The following is a 19,788-nucleotide window of genomic DNA, read 5'->3' as shown; positions in this document are numbered from 1 at the left end:
AGAGTCATCCCTTGCATTGTTGTAAGAGGGTATTTGCTATGATCAGTGCATTCTCTTGGCTAAACTCTGTTAGTCTTCGCCATTTTGTACTCCAAGGCCAAACTTGCCGGTTACTCCAGGTATCTCTCGACTTCCTACTTTTGCATTCCAATCATCTATGATGAAAAAGACATCTCTTTTTTTGCTGCTAGTTTTATAAGATCCTGTAGGTCTCACAGAACTTTTCAACCTCAACTTCTTCAGCATGAGTGGTTGGGGCATGGATTTAGATTACTGTGATGTTGAATGGTTTGCCTTGGAAACAGACAGAGATCACTTTGTAATTTCTGAGATTGCACAAAAGACTGCATTTTGTACTCTTTTGTTGACTATGAGGGCTATTCCATTTCTTCTAAGAGATTCTTGCCCACAGTAGTAGATATAATGGTAATCTGAATAAAATTTGCCCATTCCTGTATATTTTAGCTCCGTGATTCCTAAAATGTTGACATCACTTTTGCCCTCTCCTGTTTTACTACATCTAATTTACCTTGACTCACAAACTTAACATTCCAGGTTCCTGTGCAATAATAGTCTTTACAGCATCAGACTTTAATTTCAGCACCAGACTCATCCACAACTGAGCACCATTTCTGCTTTATCCCAGTTTTCTTAAGTGAATGATGCAAAGAAGTAGAGGGAAACTATAGAATGGGAAAAACTAGAGATCTCTTCAAGGAAATTGGAGTTACCAGAGGAATACTTCCTGTAAATATGGGCAAAATAAAGAACAGAAATGGCAAAGACCTACCAAAGCAGAAGGGATTAATAAAATGTGGCAAGAATACATGAAAGAATTATACAGAAACGTCTTAATGAAATGGGTAACCATGACAGTTTGGTCACTCACCTAGAGACATACATCTTTGTGTGTGAAGTCAAGTGGGCTTAGGAAGCATTACTCTGAACAAAGTTAGCGGAGGTGATCGAATTTCACCTGAATTATTTCAAATCCAAAGAGATGATGCTATAAAAGTGCTGTGCTCAACATACCAGCAAATTAGGAAAACCCTACAGTGGACACAGGACTGGAAAAGGTCAGTTTTCATTTCAATCCCAAAGAAAAGCAATGTCAAACAATGTTCAGACTACTGTACAATTGCACTCATTTAACATGAGTGCAAGGTAATGCTAAACATTACCTGGAGAGTTAATGCTAAAAGTCTTTCCAGCTAGTTTTCAAAAGTATGGGAACTGAGAACTTCCATATGTACAAGGAACAGCAGAATGGCTCAAAATCAGGAAAGGCGTATGTCAAGGCTATATATCATCTCCCTACTTCTTTAACTTATATGCAGATAACAGCATGTGAAATGCTGGGCTGGATGACTCATAGACTGGAATCAAGATTGCCAGGAGAATTATCAACATCCTCAGATATGCAGATGATGCTGTGGGCAGGAATCCCTCAGAAGAAATGGAGTAGCCATCATGGTCAACAAAAGAGTCTGAAATGCAGTACTTGGATGCAATCTCAAAAATGACAGAATGATCTCTGTTCATTTCCAAGGCAAACCATTCAATATCACGGTAATCCAAGCCTATGCCCCAACCAGTAATGCTGCTTGAATTGTTCTATGAAGACCTAAAAGACCTTTTAGAACTAACACCCCAAAAAGATGTCTTTTTCATTACAGGGGACTGGATGCAAAAGTAGGAAGTCAAGAAACACCTGGACTAACAGGCAAATTTGGCCTTGGAGTATGGAATGAAGCAGAGCAAAGGCTAATAGAGTTGTACCAAGAGAACACACTGGTCATAGCAAAGAGAAGACTCTACACATGGACATCACCAGGTGGTCAATACCGAAATCAGATTGATTATATTCTTTGCAGCCAAAGATGGTGTGGTTCTATACAGTCAGCAAAAATAAGACCAGGAGCTGACTATGGCTCAGATCATGAATTCCTTATTGCCAAATTCACACTTAAATTGAAGAAAATAGGGAAAACGACTAGACCATTCAGGTATGATCTAAATCAAATCCCTTATGACTATACAGTGGAAGTGAGAAATAGATTTAAGGGACTAGATCTGATAGAGTGCCTGATGAACTATGGACAGAGGTTCATGGCATTGTACAGGAGACAGGGATGAAGACCATCCACATGGAAAAGAAATGCAAAAAGGCAAAATGGTTGTCTGAGAAGGCCTTACAAATAGCTGTGAAAAGAAGAGAAGTGAAAAGCAAAGGAGAAAAGGAAAGATATTCCCATTTGAATGCAGAGTTCCAAAGAAGAGCAAGGAGAGATAAGAAAGCCTTCCTCAGCAATCAATGCAAAGCAATAGAGGAAAACAACAGAATGGGAAAGACTAGAGATCTCTTCAAGAATATTAGAGATACCAAGGGAATATTTCATGCAAAGATGGGTTCAATAAAGGACAGAAATGGCATGGACCTAACAGAAGCAGAAGATATTAAGAAGAGGGGGCAAGAATACACAGAAGAACTGCACAAAAAAGATCTTCATGACCTAGATAATCATGATGGTGTGATCACTCACCTAAGCCAGACATCCTGCAATGTGAAGTCAAGTGGGCCGTAGGAAGCATCACTATGAACAAAGGAAGTGGAGGTGATGAAATTCCAGTTGAGCTATTTCAAAACCTGCAAGATAATGCTGTGAAAGTGCTGCACTCAATATGCCAGCAAATTTGGAAAAGTCAGCAGTGGCCACAGGACTGGAAAATGTCACTTTTCATTCAAATCCCAAAGAAAAGCAATGCCAAAGAATGCTCAAACTACTGCACAATTGCACTCATCTCACACGCTAGTAAAGTAATGCTCAAAATTGTCCAAGCCAGGCTTCAGCAATATGTGACCCATGAACTTCCAGATGTTCAACCTAGTTTTAGAAAAGGCAGAGGAAAAAAAAAAAAAAAGAAAAGGCAGAGGAACCATAGATCAAATTGCCAACATCTGCTGGATCATCAAAAAAGCAAGTGAGTTCCAGAAAAAGATATATTTCTGCTTTATTGACTATGCCAAAGCCTTTGACTGTGTGGATCACAATAAACTGTGGAAAATTCTGAAAGAGATGGGAATACCAGACCACCTGACCTTCCTCTTGAGAAACCTATATGCAGGTCAGGCAACAACAGTTAGAACCGCACATGGAACAACAGACTGGTTCTAAATAGGAAAAGGAGTAAGTCAAGGCTATATGTTGCACCCTGCTTATTTAACTTATATACAGAGTACGTCATGAGAAATGCTGGGCTGGTTGAAGCACAAACTGGAATCAAGATTGTCGGGAAAAATATCAATAACCTCAGATATGCAGATGACAACGCCTTTATGGCAGAAAGTGAAGAAGAACTAAAAAATCTCTTGATGAAAGTGAAAGAGGAGAGTGAAAAAGTTGGTTTAAAGCTCAACATTCAGAAGAAAAAAAAAAATATGGCATCTGGTCCCATCACTTCATGGGAAATAGATGGGGAAACAGTGGAAACAGTATCAGACTTTTATTTTGGGGGGCTCCAAAATCACCTCAGATGGTGATTGCAGCCATGAAATTAAAAGACGCTTACTCCTTGGAAAGAAAGTTATGACCAACCTAGATAGCATATTAAAAAGCAGAGACATTACATTGCCAACAAAGGTCCATCTAGTCAAGGCTATGGTTTTTCCAGTGGTCATGTATGTATGTGAGAGCTGGACTGTGAAGAAAGCAGAGCGTTGAAAAATTGTGGGGTTTTTTTGTTTTGTTTTGTTTTTTAATTGTTGTTTTTTAATTCTCGTGTTAGAGAAGACTCTTGAGAGTCCCTTGGACTGCAAGGAGATCAAATTAGTGAATACTAAAGGAAATCAGCCCTGAATGCTCATTGGAAAGACTGATGCTGACGCTGAAACTCCAATACTTTGGCCGCCGGATGCGAAGTACTAACTCATTGGAAAAGACCCCCGATTCTAGGAAAGAGTGAAGGCAGGTGGAAAAGTGGAGGACAGAGGATGAGATGGTTGGAGGGCATCACCGGCTCTGTCGACATGAGTTTGAGAAAGCTCCAGGAGTTAGTGATGGACTTTGAAGCCTGGTATGCTGCAGTCCATAGGATCACAAAAGTTTGGACATGACTGAGTGACTGAACTGAGCTAGCAAGTGAACAACAACAACTGTTTGTCATATATTACTTCAATAACGTTTCCTTTTCATGTGGCTCTTATTTTTAAAGACAATTGTTTTGATACCATCCAGTTTCATAAACCTATATGTTTATAAGTTTGAGTCTGAAAAAATTTATCAGTTAACCTGCCAATTAATGTAATGTTTACAGACACCCTTCATAAATTTCAGACACAGTAGTCATAAATCTTAGTTGTATATTTCTAGAAATATTTATGCTCCTTATTCCAAGTCTTCATATATTTCAGATTTCAGTAAACCACCATGGTTGAGGACTTATGCTCTGAATTCAGACAGACTTACACTCCATTTCCCTACCTCTTGGGTGACCATGGCCAAATTATTTAATTTCTCCAATCTCAGTTTCCTCTAAGACAAAATGGAGATAATAAAGTGATTAACTTCACAGGCCTAAAAGAAGGATTAAATTCCGCACATATATTTGAAACTTAAAAAAAAAAAAAAAAAAAAACTTAAATTGAAGCTCTTGGGAATCAACGGTGCAAACATTTTTTTTGTATCTATGTTAAAAAAAAAATGCAGAAGCAGTCACAGCTGGCTTTCCCTACATTAAAGCTATTTAAGAAAATTATATATATATATATATATATACACACACATTTTTGAATAAAGTAAATATTTCTTATTTTTCAAAATAGACAATATGGATAAAGATACAAATAAGAAATAAATGACAACAAATAAATTCATTAATTTGTTTCTTTTCTTTTTTTAAATGATAGCTTTTTAAAATATGTTGTAAATGAATCATAAAATAGTTGATAAAGACTTCCCTTACCTCAGTCAATGAAGGGCACTTTCTTAGGTTGCAAATCATTATGAAATATTCTCAGTATAAACTTTGCTTTAGCCCAGGTGGTATTTGTAAAGGTGTGCAGAAAAGTTTGTAAAATTGGTGTGAAAGAGCTATAAATAAAATGTTTATGATGCATTTCTTGGGGAGATTTTCAGATATGGAAAAATGTAAATTAAGAGGAAATACAGTGTAGTGGAGAGAGAAGTAAACTTGGCTTCAGAGCTGGAGCTAAACTCTCTCCACCACTGAGAACTTCCTGAACCCAGTGCATCTTCTCTCTGCTCTGGACTTTTATTCTCCATCTGTACTCTGAGCACACCTAGCCTAATCACTGTAGCTAAATATGTGATAGTCAGTGATTTTGCCTGTAAAATGCTTCTGAAAAATATAACTTCTTCTTCAAGAAACCCTTCCTACTGATCCAGGACCTAACCCTAACATCCTTCTTAATATTATATTCAAGAGAGCCACTACCATTATGTCTATTCTTGTTAAGTAGAGTAAAATATGAATTTTATTAGCCATCTAAATTACAGATCACTTCTAAAGACTTTCTTACCTTTCAAATCCCTTATTTTATTAAAGATGTATATTATAATTTCAATTTTATAATCCAATTTTAGATTTATAATGTGAATATTAAAGTTATAAAATGTTTTATACTTATAAAGCTATAAAATATCCATTATCAGAAAAATCCATTGCTTAGGAAGGTAACCAGCACACACACAAAAGAACTTTGGAGAGGGTTTAATGTTTTATATGCTAAGGGAAATAGCATGACCTAAAATGAAAATGTGAATTCAACCACTGTGGGCCAGTGCTATTTCTTTCTTCTCTCATTACAAAATCCCAACTGACAGGTACACGTTCATCACAATTCAGCTTAAGACTTACCTGCTCCATGAAATTTGAAAGAATAATCCATGTAAAAAAACTGTAAAGATCAGAGAGCATGTAACAAGATAACAGAAGACAGACTACGCAATTAAAAGACACAAACTCTCAGTTTCAATGAGTAAAATCAAATCTATGCTTTTTAAAAAAGACAAACCTGACACAGAATGACAAAAGAATAAGACTGAAATAACTGCTGCTATTTCCATCATTTTTGCTAGCAAAATGCATGTTACGCTGAGCTTCCCTGGTGCTCAGATGGTAAAGCGTCTGCCTGCAATGCGGGAGACCCGGGTTCGATCCCTGGGTTGGGAGGATCTCCTGGAGAAGGAAATGGCAACCCACTCCAGTACTCTTGCCTGGAGAATCTCACGGACGGAAGAGCCTGGTAGGCTACAGTCCATGGGGTCGCAGAGTTGGACACATCTGAGTGACTTCACTTACTTACTTATATGTTATGCTAAACTACCATTCATCTGAAAACAAGTATCAATGTTGGGTAAAATCTATGGAAGTGTATTTTAACATCTTGCTATAAGATTTAAAATAATAATTATAATAAAACAATGATGACAGCAATATTGCTCATGTCAAACCTCAGTGAAGGTGAAGCATTCATCTTGAAAGCATGATGGCTTTCATCTTGAGGGTAACTGCTTGACCTCATAAACTTGAGTTGTTTTCATGGCCTGGTTTTACTTAAAAGTTAAGAGAAAAAATCTGGAGTTTCTCTCAGGAAGGAGATCTAAAAAAAAAAGAAAAAAAAGAAAAAAAAATTGCTCTGAAGATCAAGGACACCAAATGGCTATAGGCATAATAAATTATATACTCCTGCCTTTTTGCTAATAATTAAAAGAAATTATGAGCCATTCTACATAGGATCCAAGTTCCAATATTTAATTTTAATTTATAGTGATCCTTGATATATAGTTCACTGAGGGACCTGGCAGAGGAAAAACAATCTTTCAGAAGAAAGCATCTCCAACCCAGGACTCAGAAAATGTCCACAAATTAAATTCCAAGAAATATGAACTCACACTCTTTTAAAAAGTGCAGAATACTAAAATAAACAAAGCATAAAAGAGGTAATGCCAAACTCATGAAGATTTCAGGTACAGGAGCTGTCAAGGAGAATTAAAAAAAAAAAATCTGCTTTATATGTTAAAAAATGTAAACCAGGAAGATAAAATATAAATGAAAACCACAGGCTCTAATCAATTACCAAACATATTTGACAACCAAATAGAACTTTTAGAATTAAAATACAATCATTTGGTCCAAAGAATCATTGAAACAACTAAAAAAATTAAGGTTTGAGCAGAAGGAATGACTCAGAATGTACACAGATAGACACAAACACATCAGTTAGGGCAGGCAGGTTAAGCGGCCTGAGGACTGCGCGTCACGCACGTCTAATGAGTCAGAGCCTGGCTTGGAAAGAATGCCATCCAACTGAGTAGCTTAGGGGGAGATTAAGGACGGCCATTTATAAATCCGGGGCCATAATTTAAGGGAACTACGTCATATATTTAAGCATTGCCAGACTAGTAACTGTGCGGAGTGCTACCACTCCAGGACCAAGGAGGAACGGGAATGTTGATAGAACCCACAGAGGACAGCAGAGTGGAAGGGCTGCCTGACAGGAGCACGGGCTTCAGTAAGCCCCCCTCAGCCTCACTGAAGGAGCAATGGCAGTAGGGGGCCAGATTCACTGTCTTCTCTCTCTAATCTGCTGCCTGTGCCTGACATGTTTTGAACATCACTGGGAGCCAGAGGGTAAAGGAGGTCATTACTCTTAAGGATGAGCTGATGAGAAGAGGCCAGAAAAGATATCTAGAATAATATGTAACTGAGGTTTCAGCAAAAATGTAAAGACAATGGCTGAGCATTTTCCAACCTAAATGAAAGAACTAACTATCAGATACAAGAACACAGAAAATTCAAAGCAGGAAAAATAAAAAGAAAACAACATTAAGCAAAATTACAAAGAAAGAGCAAAACACACACATAAAGGACTCTGAGTTAAGCAGCTAACTTCTCCAGGACAACACTGGTAGTCAGAAAACAGTGGAATATTGCTTTCTGTGTACTGCAATAAAATAACATCAACTTAGAATTCTATACTCAATGAAAATGTCATTCATGAATGAAGATAAATTAAGGAAATTTTAGAAAAATACTGAAAGATTTTTGCCATCAGCCAATTTAACCAAAATAGACAGAATAGTTTTCAAGAAAAATAAAATTACCCCACACAGCAGATCCTAGATATAGAAAGAAATGAAAAGCAAACAAACTGATGGCTATGTGATAATATTTGAAAAGAAAAAAAGTATAAAGTTATCATGATATTGAAGTGATTAGAAACCGATGAAACTAAAATACAAAACTAGAATAGCAAATAGGGCACAAAGTTATGGAGACAAAGTGATTAAAACCACCTGCAGTGTTTGGAAGGGAGGTTGAGATCCTGGTTGATATTTAGCTTTAAAGTATGTATATTAAAATGTAAAGTAAATGCTGAGAGAATAGTACTATTATGGATTGCTTTCAAATTAGTAAAGTGAAACACTATGAATGGAAAAGTAAATCAATCAAAAGAAGTCAAGAAGGAGAGAAAATAAAATATAAAAGAAAAAAAATGAAGTTTTAAAATACATAGTGCAAAACTTAACTGGAAGGAGAAACAGACAAGTCAAGACAGCGGAAGATTTTTATCTTCTTTCAATAAATGATGAAACAAGCAACTAGAAAATCAGTGAGTACATAGAACACTTAAACAATGCTATGAACCAACTTGACCCTGTTGACACTTAGCACATTTCAGCAAATAAAAACAAAATACACATTTTTTCAAGATATTATGGAACATTTACCAAGATATACCATATTTGACTGACAAAATAATTCTCCAGTAAAATATTTGTCACAATACAAGGTATGATCTCATTAAATTAAATAAAAAATATACCAAGACAATGTATGACAAAACCCACTGAAAAAAAAAATATATATACCAAGGATATCTGGAAAATTCATAAGCATTTGGAAAATAAATAAAGTAATACATTCTAAATAATAAGTAAATCAAAAGAAATTAGAATGTATATTGAACCAAAAAATAATGAAACAAAAATGTATCAAAATTTGGGAGAATGCTGCTAAAGAATAGTGGTTAGAGGAAATTTATAGCACTAAATACCTATATTTAAAATGGGAAAAAAAGATCTCGAATCAAAGACCAGACTTCTTCCCCAAGAAATAAGGAAAACAACTTTAAACTAAATCCAAAGTAAGCAGAATAAAGGAAACAATAAATAATAAAGAAAAAAAAAAAAAAAAAAAAAACAGTGGGATACAAAAATAAATGAAAAAATCCATAAAATAAAAGTTTATACTTTGAAATTACTAATAATATTAATAAAATATTAATTTTAAAACCTCTACATGGATTAATAAGAAAAAAATAGAAGATACAAATTACCAATATCAGGAATGATAAAAGTGACATAACTCAGATACTACATATAATAGAAATATAATAGAAAAAGTATATGCACAATAATATGAAATATACCTAGATTATTAATAAATGGGGCTTCCCTGGTGGCTCAGGTGGTAAAGTGTCTGCCTGCAATGTGGGAGACCCAGGTTCAATCCCTGGGTCAGGAAGATCCTCTGGAGAAGGAAATAGCAATCCACTCCAGTACTCTTGCCTGGAAATTTCCATGAACTGCGGAGCCTCATAGGCTACAGTCCATGGGATCGCAAAGAGTCAGACACGACTGAGGGACTTCACTTTCACTTTTTCACTTTATTAATAAATAGACATTAGATCCAGTCAGTAAGTAAATGATTAATAAATTTCATCCATATTCAGATATGATATAAAAAGGATACGTACACAGAAAAGAAGTACCCAATGTTTACATCAACTGAGTGACTGAAATGAGTAAATACTCATTTAGTATATATACTAAATAATATATTCATTTAGTATATATACTAAATAATATACACAAATAATTCATGGTTTCAAGTGTGTATCACTGTGGTCTTGTAAAAAATTAATGTTTCAGTAACTCTCCAATTTGGTGGTAAAGTAGAGAAACCACTGTAGGTTGACAGGGTAATCAAGGTCTTGAATGAATATGAACATGGGTTTGAATCATGGCTCCACCAGTTTCTAACTCTATGATCCAGAAGAAGTCATTAGTCTCATATATAGGTAACTCTAATATATCATGGTTTTGTACAGATAAAATGAAATAATACATGTAATGCTGAAGAGCATTATTCTGAGAATAGAAACTATTTCTTTTAGTCTAATGAGAAAATAGCAATGTGATAAGACCTTCCCTGATTTCCTCGCTTCCTCCCTGACCCACTGAACTCTTAGAAGAAAAATCTCGAACAAGAATCATGCCAATGTAAGAGAAAGAAGCCTGACTGTAGTCAGAATTAGATTCACCAATGTCAGGAAAATGCAGAAATAAACAGGAAACAACCAAATGAAAGGGATATAATGCCTTGAAATTAAAAGAACACAAATCAGAATACTCAAGGATTCAGTGAATAAATAAGGTAGAGTCTTGGAGCTGTGGTTCTGGCAAATTATTGATACAGACTTTGAGCCAGAGATAATTACTGCTATATACCTGTATGTTTTAAATTGAGGTGAGGTATAGCTGATTTGCTATTTATATGCCATGTTAGTTTCCTGAGTACAGCACAGTGATTCAGATATATATATATATATATATATATATACACACACACACACACACACACACACATACATGCACACACACACACACACACGTATACTTCTTCAGATTCTTTCCCCTTATAAGTTATGACAAACTATTGACTATAATTCCTAGTGCTTTGCAGTAGTTTCCTTGTTGGTTATTTTACATAGAATGGTGTGTATATGTTAACCCCAACCTCCTAATTAATCCCTCCCCCTTTCATATATCTATTGCAATGCTTCAAAAGTCAACTGCTGAGGGCCCAACCCCCAATGTGACTGTAAGTGGACACAGGACCTTTGTGAGGTGGTTAAGATTAAGTGCGATCTTGGATGGAGCCTTCATCTGATAGGATTAGCATTCTTATAAGAAGAGAATCCTGTCTCCATCTCTCTCTTGCTGTGCTCCCACTCTCCCCCACCTCTCTCCATGCAGAGACATGCTGGAATGGATAATCTGCAAGACAGCAGGAGAGCCCTCACCAGAATGCCATCATCATTCATCGTTCAGGGACTGTGACCTTGGACCCCCAATCCCCTCTGTGAGAAAATGAATTTCTGCTGTTTGACCCCCTAGGTCAATGGTACATTCTAATGGCAGTGGAGCTCTGACATCTCTAGCCTTTATTTTCACTCCATTAAGCAGATTGTGTCTGATGAATGAGGGTTGTGTATTAAAGAATCTCTTTGCAGAATGAAAACACAAAGTGTGTATGGAACTGAAAGGTCCTGAATTATGGATCAACACTCAGATGAGGGTGGAGAGGATGTGCTGTTAATGGAATTCTCTTTTTCCTGACGATCCCAAATCCCATGTCTTCTTTCATTCTTTAAGACTCTCACCTGAGCTGGAGTTTCCCACCCTCTCAATCTCTCCTCTCTCCTGTCTTTATTTCAGTACATCACTTGGTTCTGTGTCACCCAGCTGATTGTGGACCTCGATGAGCAAAGCATCGCTGGAGTGAAACACCATCTATCTTTGCTGTTTTCCTTTCTTGTTTGCTTAACTCATGTAGAAAAGTGCAGAGGCTGACATGTAGAGGCCCATGACATTGTACATGAGGCAGTGACCAAGACCATCCCCAAGAAAAAGAAATGCAGAAAGGCAAAATGGTTGCCCGAGGAGGCCTTACAAAGAGCAGAGAAAAGAAGAGAAGCTAAAGGCAAAAGGGGTATACCCATTTGAATGCAAAGTTCTAAAGAATAGCAGAAGGAGATAAGAAAGCCTTCCTCAGTGAACAATGCAAGGAGATAGAGGAAAACAATAGGATGGGAAAGACTAGAGATCTCTTCAAGAATATTAGAGATACCAAGGGAACATTTCATGCAAAGATGGGCACAATAAGGTATAAAAATGGAATGGACCTAACAGAAGCAGAAGATACCAAGAAGAGGTGGCAAGAATATACAGAAGAACTGTGCAGAAAAGATCTTCATGACCAAGATAATCACAATGGTGTGATCACTCACTTAGAACCAGACATCCTGGAATGCGAAGTCAAGTGGGCCTTAGGAGCATCACTATGAACAAAGCTAGTGGGAGATGATGGAATTCCAGTTGAGCTATTTCAAATCCTAAAAGATAATGCTGTGAAAGTGCTGCACTCAATATGCCAGCAAATTTGGAAAAGTCAGCAGTGGACACAGGACTGGAAAAGGTCAGTTTTCATTCCAATCCTATAGAAAGGCAATGCCAAAGAATGCTCAAACTACCCCACAAGTGCACTCATCTCACATGCTAGTAAAGTAATGTCCCAAATTCTCCAAGCCAGGTTTCAACAGTATATGAATCATGAACTTCCAGATGTTCAAGCTGTATTTAGAAAAAGCAGAGGAACCAGAGATCAAATTGCCAACTTCTATGGGATCATAGAATAAGCAAGAGAGTTCCAGAAAAAAACATCTACTTTTGCTTTACTGACTATGCCAAAGCCTTTGACTGTGTGGACCACAACAAACTGTGGAAAATGCTTAAAGAAATGGGACTACCAGATCACCTTACCTGCCTCCTGAAAAATCTGTATGCAGGTGAAGAAGCAACAGTTAGAACTGGACAGGGAACAAAAGACTGATTCCAAATCAGAAAAAGAGTATGCCAAGGCTGTATATTTTCACCCTGTTATTTAACTTATATGCAGAGTACATCATGTGAAATGCTGGTCTGAATGAAACACAAGCTGGAATCAAGATTTCTGGGAGAAATATCAATAACCTCAGATACACAGATGATACCACCTTTATGGCAGAAAGCAAAGAAGAACTAAAGAGCCTCTAGATGAAAGTGAAAGCTTAAAATGTTGGCTTAAAACTCAACTTTCAGAAAAATAAGATCAAGGGATCAAGTCCCATCACTTCATGGCAAATAGATGGGGAAACAGTGGAAACAGTGACTAAGTTTATTTTCTTGGGCTCCAAAATCACTGCAGATGGTGACTGCAGTCATGAAATTAAAAGACGTTGACTCCTTGGAACAAAACTAGACAGTATATTAAAAAGCAGAGACAGTATTTTGTCAACAAATGTCCGTCTAATCAAAGCTATGATTTTTCCAGTAGCCATGTATGGATGTGAGAGTTGGACTATAAAGAAAGCTGAGCACTGAAGAATTGATGCTTTTGAACTGTGGTGTTGGAGAAGACTCTTGAGAGTCTCTTGGACTGCAAGGAGATCCAACCAGTCAATACTAAAGGAAATCAGTTCCTGTTCAGGAAGGACCAATGCTGAAGCTGAAGCTCCAGTACCTGGCCACCTGATTTAAAGAACTGACTCATTGGAAAAGACCCTGATTCTGGGAAAGATTGAAAGAAGGAGGAGAAGGGGATGAGAGGATGAGGTGGTTGGATAGCATCACCAACTCGATTGACATGAATTTGAGCAAGCTCCAGGAGTTGGTGATGGATAGGGAAGCTTGGCATGCTGTAGTCCATGAGGTTGCAAAGACTCAGACATGACTGATCTACTGAACTGACTGACTGAGAGGCTGGATATGCACAGAAAATAATGCAGCAATTCATTTGCAACAAATTTTTACAAGGTAATTCATGCAATGAATGGAGCCTGGTAGGCTCAGCTCTTAACAAAACTCGCTCTTGGTGGAACCTGGAATAAGAATTTCAAAGAATTATATGCCTATCACAAATCAACCTGGGGCTAGAACTCCATCAGCCTAATCAGGATTCCTGCCTTTGAAGTGCTCCTTTGTCTGCCATGCCTTTTTCTTTAGCACCCTTATTTTATGCACATGATAATAAATACACAGGCATGTTTAGTGAGCTTGTTCAGTCTAATAAAATTCTATCAAAGCCCGAATGAAGTGTGAAGCTAGTTAAAGTCTTTCATTATTTCCTAATTTATATAATCAAGTTATCCAAAAAAAATCTCATATCATAATGCTGAGTGTTTTCAAGAGACTTGTTTCGTAGATTACAGAGAAAATTCTAAATCTGTCCCTAACTTTAAAATACATCCTTTTGGAATAATGACGATTTTCAAACCGCCAAAATGAAATGTAAGTTTGTTTTAATGTATGTACTATCAAAGAAGTATAATAGCAAAGTTTTCAACATAATTAAAATAGGTTATTTACTGCAAAAAATAAATATTTATGGAAAACCTGAGCATCCAGGGCTGTTAGACATTGGTTGTATTAGTGTCCTGTGCCTACCCAGCTTCAACGGCCCATCTTCCTCACTGAGCATCTTTACCTATGAGAATTAACCACTCAACCTATGCATCAATTTCAGGTGCAGAGTACACCCAAGCAATTTAAAACCACTTGGAGAATTAAAAATCTATTATCATCTTTTCAAATGCACATTTACCCTTCATTTAGCAAGAGAACCTCATATGCCATTTCCTGGCCACTTTTTCTCACTCTTACTGCTCCATGTATTTTCATCCCTGCTTAATTGGACTCAGGAATAATCTGAAAGCCAAAGCTCATAGCTGTCTTCCCAGGAAGGAAGGTGTCCAGGAAAGCCAAACAAAGGGGGAAAAAATGAAAAGACAGCATTTTAGGTCCTGTAAGTCTGAGCCAGTTATAAATATGAAAATTTAATTTTTTCCCCATTTATTTTTATTAGTTGGAGGCTAATTACTTTACAATATTGTAGTGGTTTTTGCCATACATTGACATGAATCAGCCATGGATTTTCATGTATTCCCCATCCCGATCCCCCATCCCACCTCCCTCCCCACCCCATCCCTCTGGGTCTTCCCAGTGCACCAGGCCCGAGCACTTGTCTCATGCATCCAACCTGGGCTGGTGATCTGTTTCACCCTTGCTTCAATGCTGTTCTCTCAAAACATCCCACCCTCGCCTTCTCCCACAGAGTCCAAAAGTCTGTTCTGTACATCTGTGTCTCTTTTTCTGTTTTGCATATAGGGCTATCGTTACCATCTTTCTAAATTCCATTCCATATATATATATATATATATACACACATACATATATATATTTATATTTTGATGGAAACTGTAAACAGTTTTGAAGAAAATTTCAGTGTCCCATTCTAAGAACATAATGTGTTAAAACTACTTTGTTTTGGTCATAGACAGTCCTGACATATATTTCAAAGGTATATTTCCTCATAAAGCTTAATAGGAAATAACTGCCTTTAATGATAGTATCTTACCTTTAGAGTCTGTTGTAAATGTCAGTGGGTGATGGAGTTTATAACTTTTTTCTTAGACTGATGCCCCCAGGCTCACCAGGAAGACTATTATTGTCACAAATAATATTGTGAACAAATAGTTGTTGAGCTTGGGCAGAGAGTAGCATTATCTTTCACAATCACTACTCTCCTGAAAATTAAATGAGAGAATGTGTCCAGATAATGTCATGTGACCATGCCTATCACTTCATAAGTGATTAATAAATATCAGTTTAATTATGGTTGCTTCCTTCAAAGAGCTTGTGGTCTGTCAGGGCTGCCCAGTCACTCACAGAGAACTTAAAACTGTGGTGGGAAAAGCAGGTCCAGCAGCACCGCAGAAGCAGAGCAGGGCAGAGACGTTAAAACTGATTGTGAAGAGATTACACTTAAAATTAATTTTGAAGGATGTGTAAAAGTTAGGAAAATGCCAGGAAAAATATATTCAAAACAGGTGGAGCAAATCCCTGTGGAGGTTCGAGTAAATGTGATCCAGACACAGAAGAGGAGCCATTACATTGTGCCAATTGACATGAAAAATTCATCCACACTCACAGGCTACCTATGTTCACAAGTAACTCCAGGCACTTTTATAAAGGCATCAAAAAACTCTGGTGACATTCACTCAGACTTATATTACTCATCACTGCTGGTTACTGATTATTGTTTTTGTTGTTGTGTAGTCGCTAAGTTATGTCCAACTCTTTGTGATCCTGTGGCCTGTAACCCAGCAGGCTCCTCTATTCATGGGATTTCCCAGGCAGGAATATGGAGTGGGGTGTCATTTCCTTCCCTAGGGGATCTTCCCAACCTACGGACTAAACCTGAGTTACTTGCTTCTCCTGCACTGCAGGCATATTCCACCATTTGGGGAAAAAAAAAAAAAAAAAAAAGTTGATCCTTTCATATAACCAATGTTTTAAGATGCTTATTCCTTCAGTCAATAAATATTGCAGTGAATTGAGGCATAAGTGTAACTAGCCTACCAGAAAAAAAATTCATTGTGTATGTGTTTGCACTTCACAGTACTTTTGCCTTTTAGTAAACATTAAATGCCTTACCATTTATTTCAAGATTTCTTTTCCAGTGTGAATATTGAAGAATTTACAAATTCTAATCATCATAAATGGTTCAAAGAAAGAGTGATTTTTTATGATCTTGAGGGTTTCCATTATGTAATTTATTCTTGATTTAGAAAAATGATTATATAATGAAGCAACATTAATATTCACAATAGAATAATAATATTATTAATATATATGTGTCTGTTTATGTCTGTCTACCTGCTTTTAAAGCATATTGCCCAGTGACCACAAATTATTACTATGCTTATACAGTATTATATTAAGTGATTGGATGATTCTAAGAATGATTACTTCTCAAATAATAGTTAAAAATAAGAAATTTTATCCAATTTATGTTATTGTGACATCAAAAGGAAAAAAAATAAGGGTACATTATTTTTTCCCAAAACTTATTAAGAAAAGTGCTGAACTCCAAAGCCTAAAAGGAATTTATGTACACTTGTAAAGAATAATAAGTTAAATAAATACACTGACTCTTCTCATCACTCAAATGCCTCAAGATATTGGGAATGAGTGCTGAAAAAATAAAAATGCATTAAACTCTATAAACTTTGCTTCTCTGGAGATTTCCCAATCAACATGTAAATTTCAGTTTAACAAAACAATGCCATTAGAACAAATAAAACATTTCTCTAGTTTTTCAACCATTCTATAGGAATGACATTCTGATCTGACTGGGGACTACTCCAGTCTGTTCAGCAGAGTGTAGCATCGCTTCCATCCATCTGGCCTGGCCCCTGGCCTCCACCACAGCCATCAGGCTCCCATGGGGTAGAATTAAGATGCCAAACATGAATTCTGTGTTCTAACATGGAACCTTTATACTAGCCACTTCTTTCCCCTCTAGTCAAATATCCCCTCTTGTCTAACTCAGGGCCATCCATCACTCCCCCACACCCCATTCTCCCTCATCTGTTGGAGCAGAACTACAACTTATCATCTGTGATGACTCTTCTTTTCCTTAGTTCCTATAAGGGAGAGGACAAGAAAATTAGTTCAGGAACTCCATAAGGAAATTGAACTAGTGCACTGTTTCCAGCAATCACTTAAATATTTGTTAAGTTAAAATGAATATTATAAAGTAATATTTCCTAAGCACCAGAGACCTAAGCTAATTTTTTTTCTCTCATAAAGAATTTAAAAATGCAAACCTTATCCAGTGACTCTCAAAATATTGTAAGCTCATTGAGTTTACTAAGTTTATTCTTTATCAATGTCTCCTCATATACAGACTGTGTTCTGTATGCATGCTCAGTAGCATCTGACTCTGTGCTATCCCTGCCCACCAGGCTCTTCTGTTCATGGAATTTTCCAGGCAAGAATACTGAAGTGGGTTGCCATTTCTCCCTCCAGGGGACCTTCCTGATCAAGGGATGAAACCTGTATTTCCTGCTCTGGCAGGCTGATTCTTCACCACTAGTGCCGCCTGAAAGCCCATTTACAGAATGTGCTGGGCTGTGCTTAGTTGCTCAGTCATGTCCCACTCTTTGTGATCCCATGGGCTGCAGTCTGCCAGGCTCTTCTGCCCATGGGGATTCTCCAGGCAAGTGACCAGAGTGGGTTGCCATGCCCTCCTCCAGGGGATCTTCCTAACCCAGGGACTGAACTCAGATATCCCACATTGCAGGTGGATTCTTTACTGTCTGAGGCACCAAGGAAGCCCAAGAGTACTGGACTGGGTAGCCTATCCCTTCTCCAGGGGAACGTCCCAGCCCAGGAATTTTCTTTAACAGCTGAGATACCCAAAAAGCCCATATACAGACTAGGCAATGACAATTATTTTTAGAATAATAATAATAAATCTCCAATAACACAAAAAATAAATCTTTGAGTTAAAAGTCAATTTTCCACCTCCAAGTCTATAATTTATATCCAAAACCAATATTAGATCATAGAAGAGAGAGATTCGCAAGTTACACATTATATATCATTATATTTGCCTCTCTCTTCATCACAAACACAGGGTGCACAATTCACTGTCTCCATTCCTACACAAGAATAGATTTTTTTTTATAGAAAATTAAGAGAGAAAATTAAGGCAAAAAATCTATATATGAATATTTTGAAGTTCTATTATTTTTGTATACTTGACAAATTACTATATAAAACCAATTCTCCCACTCCTGGGCATACACACTGAGGAAACCAGATCTGAAAGAGACATATGTACCCCAATGTTCATCACAGCACGGTTTATAATAGCCAGGACATGGAAGCAACCTAGATGCCCATCAGCAGATGATTGGATAAGAAATCTATGGTACATAAACACAATGGAATATTATTCAGCCATTTAAAAGAATACATTTGAATCAGTTCTAATGAGATGGATGAAACTTGAGACCATTATACAGAGTGAAGTAAGCCATGAAGATAAACACCAATACAGTATACTAATGCATATGTATGGAATTTAAAAATATGGTAATGATAACCCTATATGTAGGACAGAAAAAGAGACACAGATATATAGAACAGACATTTGGACTCTGTGGGAGAAGGCGAGGGTGGGATGTTCTGAGAGAATAGCACTGAAACAAGTATACTATCAAGGGTGAAACAGATCACCAGCCCAGGTTGGATGCATGAGACAAGTGCTGAGGGCTGGTGCACTGGGAAGACCCAGAGGGATGGGATGGGGAGGGAGGAGGGAGGGGGGATCAGGATGGGAAACACATGTAAATCCATGGCTGATTCATGTCATTGTATGGCAAAAACCACTACAGTATTGTAAAGTAATTAGCCTCCAACTAATAAAAATAAATGAAAAAAAGAAAAAAAAGAAAGGAAAAAAGTGTTCTTATTTCACAGAATTATTAAAATTGAAATCTAATGGACTAAAAATTGACGAAAAATAATGTTCAAGTTATAAGTGAAAAAGAAACCAACTATTTATTTCCACATACTTAGATTTTGCATTTAATCTCCATTTAGACTTCTCAGAGCATGATTTTTAAAGTTCCAGAACAAATTAATCTTTTAACCTGAAAAGTAATTATTCCTTGATGCCTATTCTAAGAAAATCTATTGGCAAATATTACCAGTTTTAAACAAGGACAAATAAAATTAACTTTTGAACATAACACGGGCTTCCCAATTTCACTTGGTCCAAAATTCATCTTATTTTGACTTGTTCTTCTAGTCATTACTGTCTAACCAAAACTAAATGAGATTGACTATTTGCACTGAATATCATCAATATAGTTTACTCTCAAAATAGCAGATCAGATAAATTGTCAGGTTAAAGTTACAGGTTAAAGTTACACAGTCTCCATTCTTTCTTATCCTTAAACATGTTTCCCAAGAAATATGAAACAGGATTTCTAACCAGTCATTCTATGTCTAGGGGAAAATTTTTGTGAGGTTTCTTTTTTTAATTAATTAATTTATTTTAAATTGAAGTGTAGTTGATTTATAGTGTTGT

Source organism: Muntiacus reevesi, chromosome 16, assembly GCF_963930625.1.
Source record: "Muntiacus reevesi chromosome 16, mMunRee1.1, whole genome shotgun sequence".
Lineage (NCBI taxonomy): Eukaryota > Metazoa > Chordata > Mammalia > Artiodactyla > Cervidae > Muntiacus > Muntiacus reevesi.
This window is presented reverse-complemented; position numbering follows the sequence as displayed.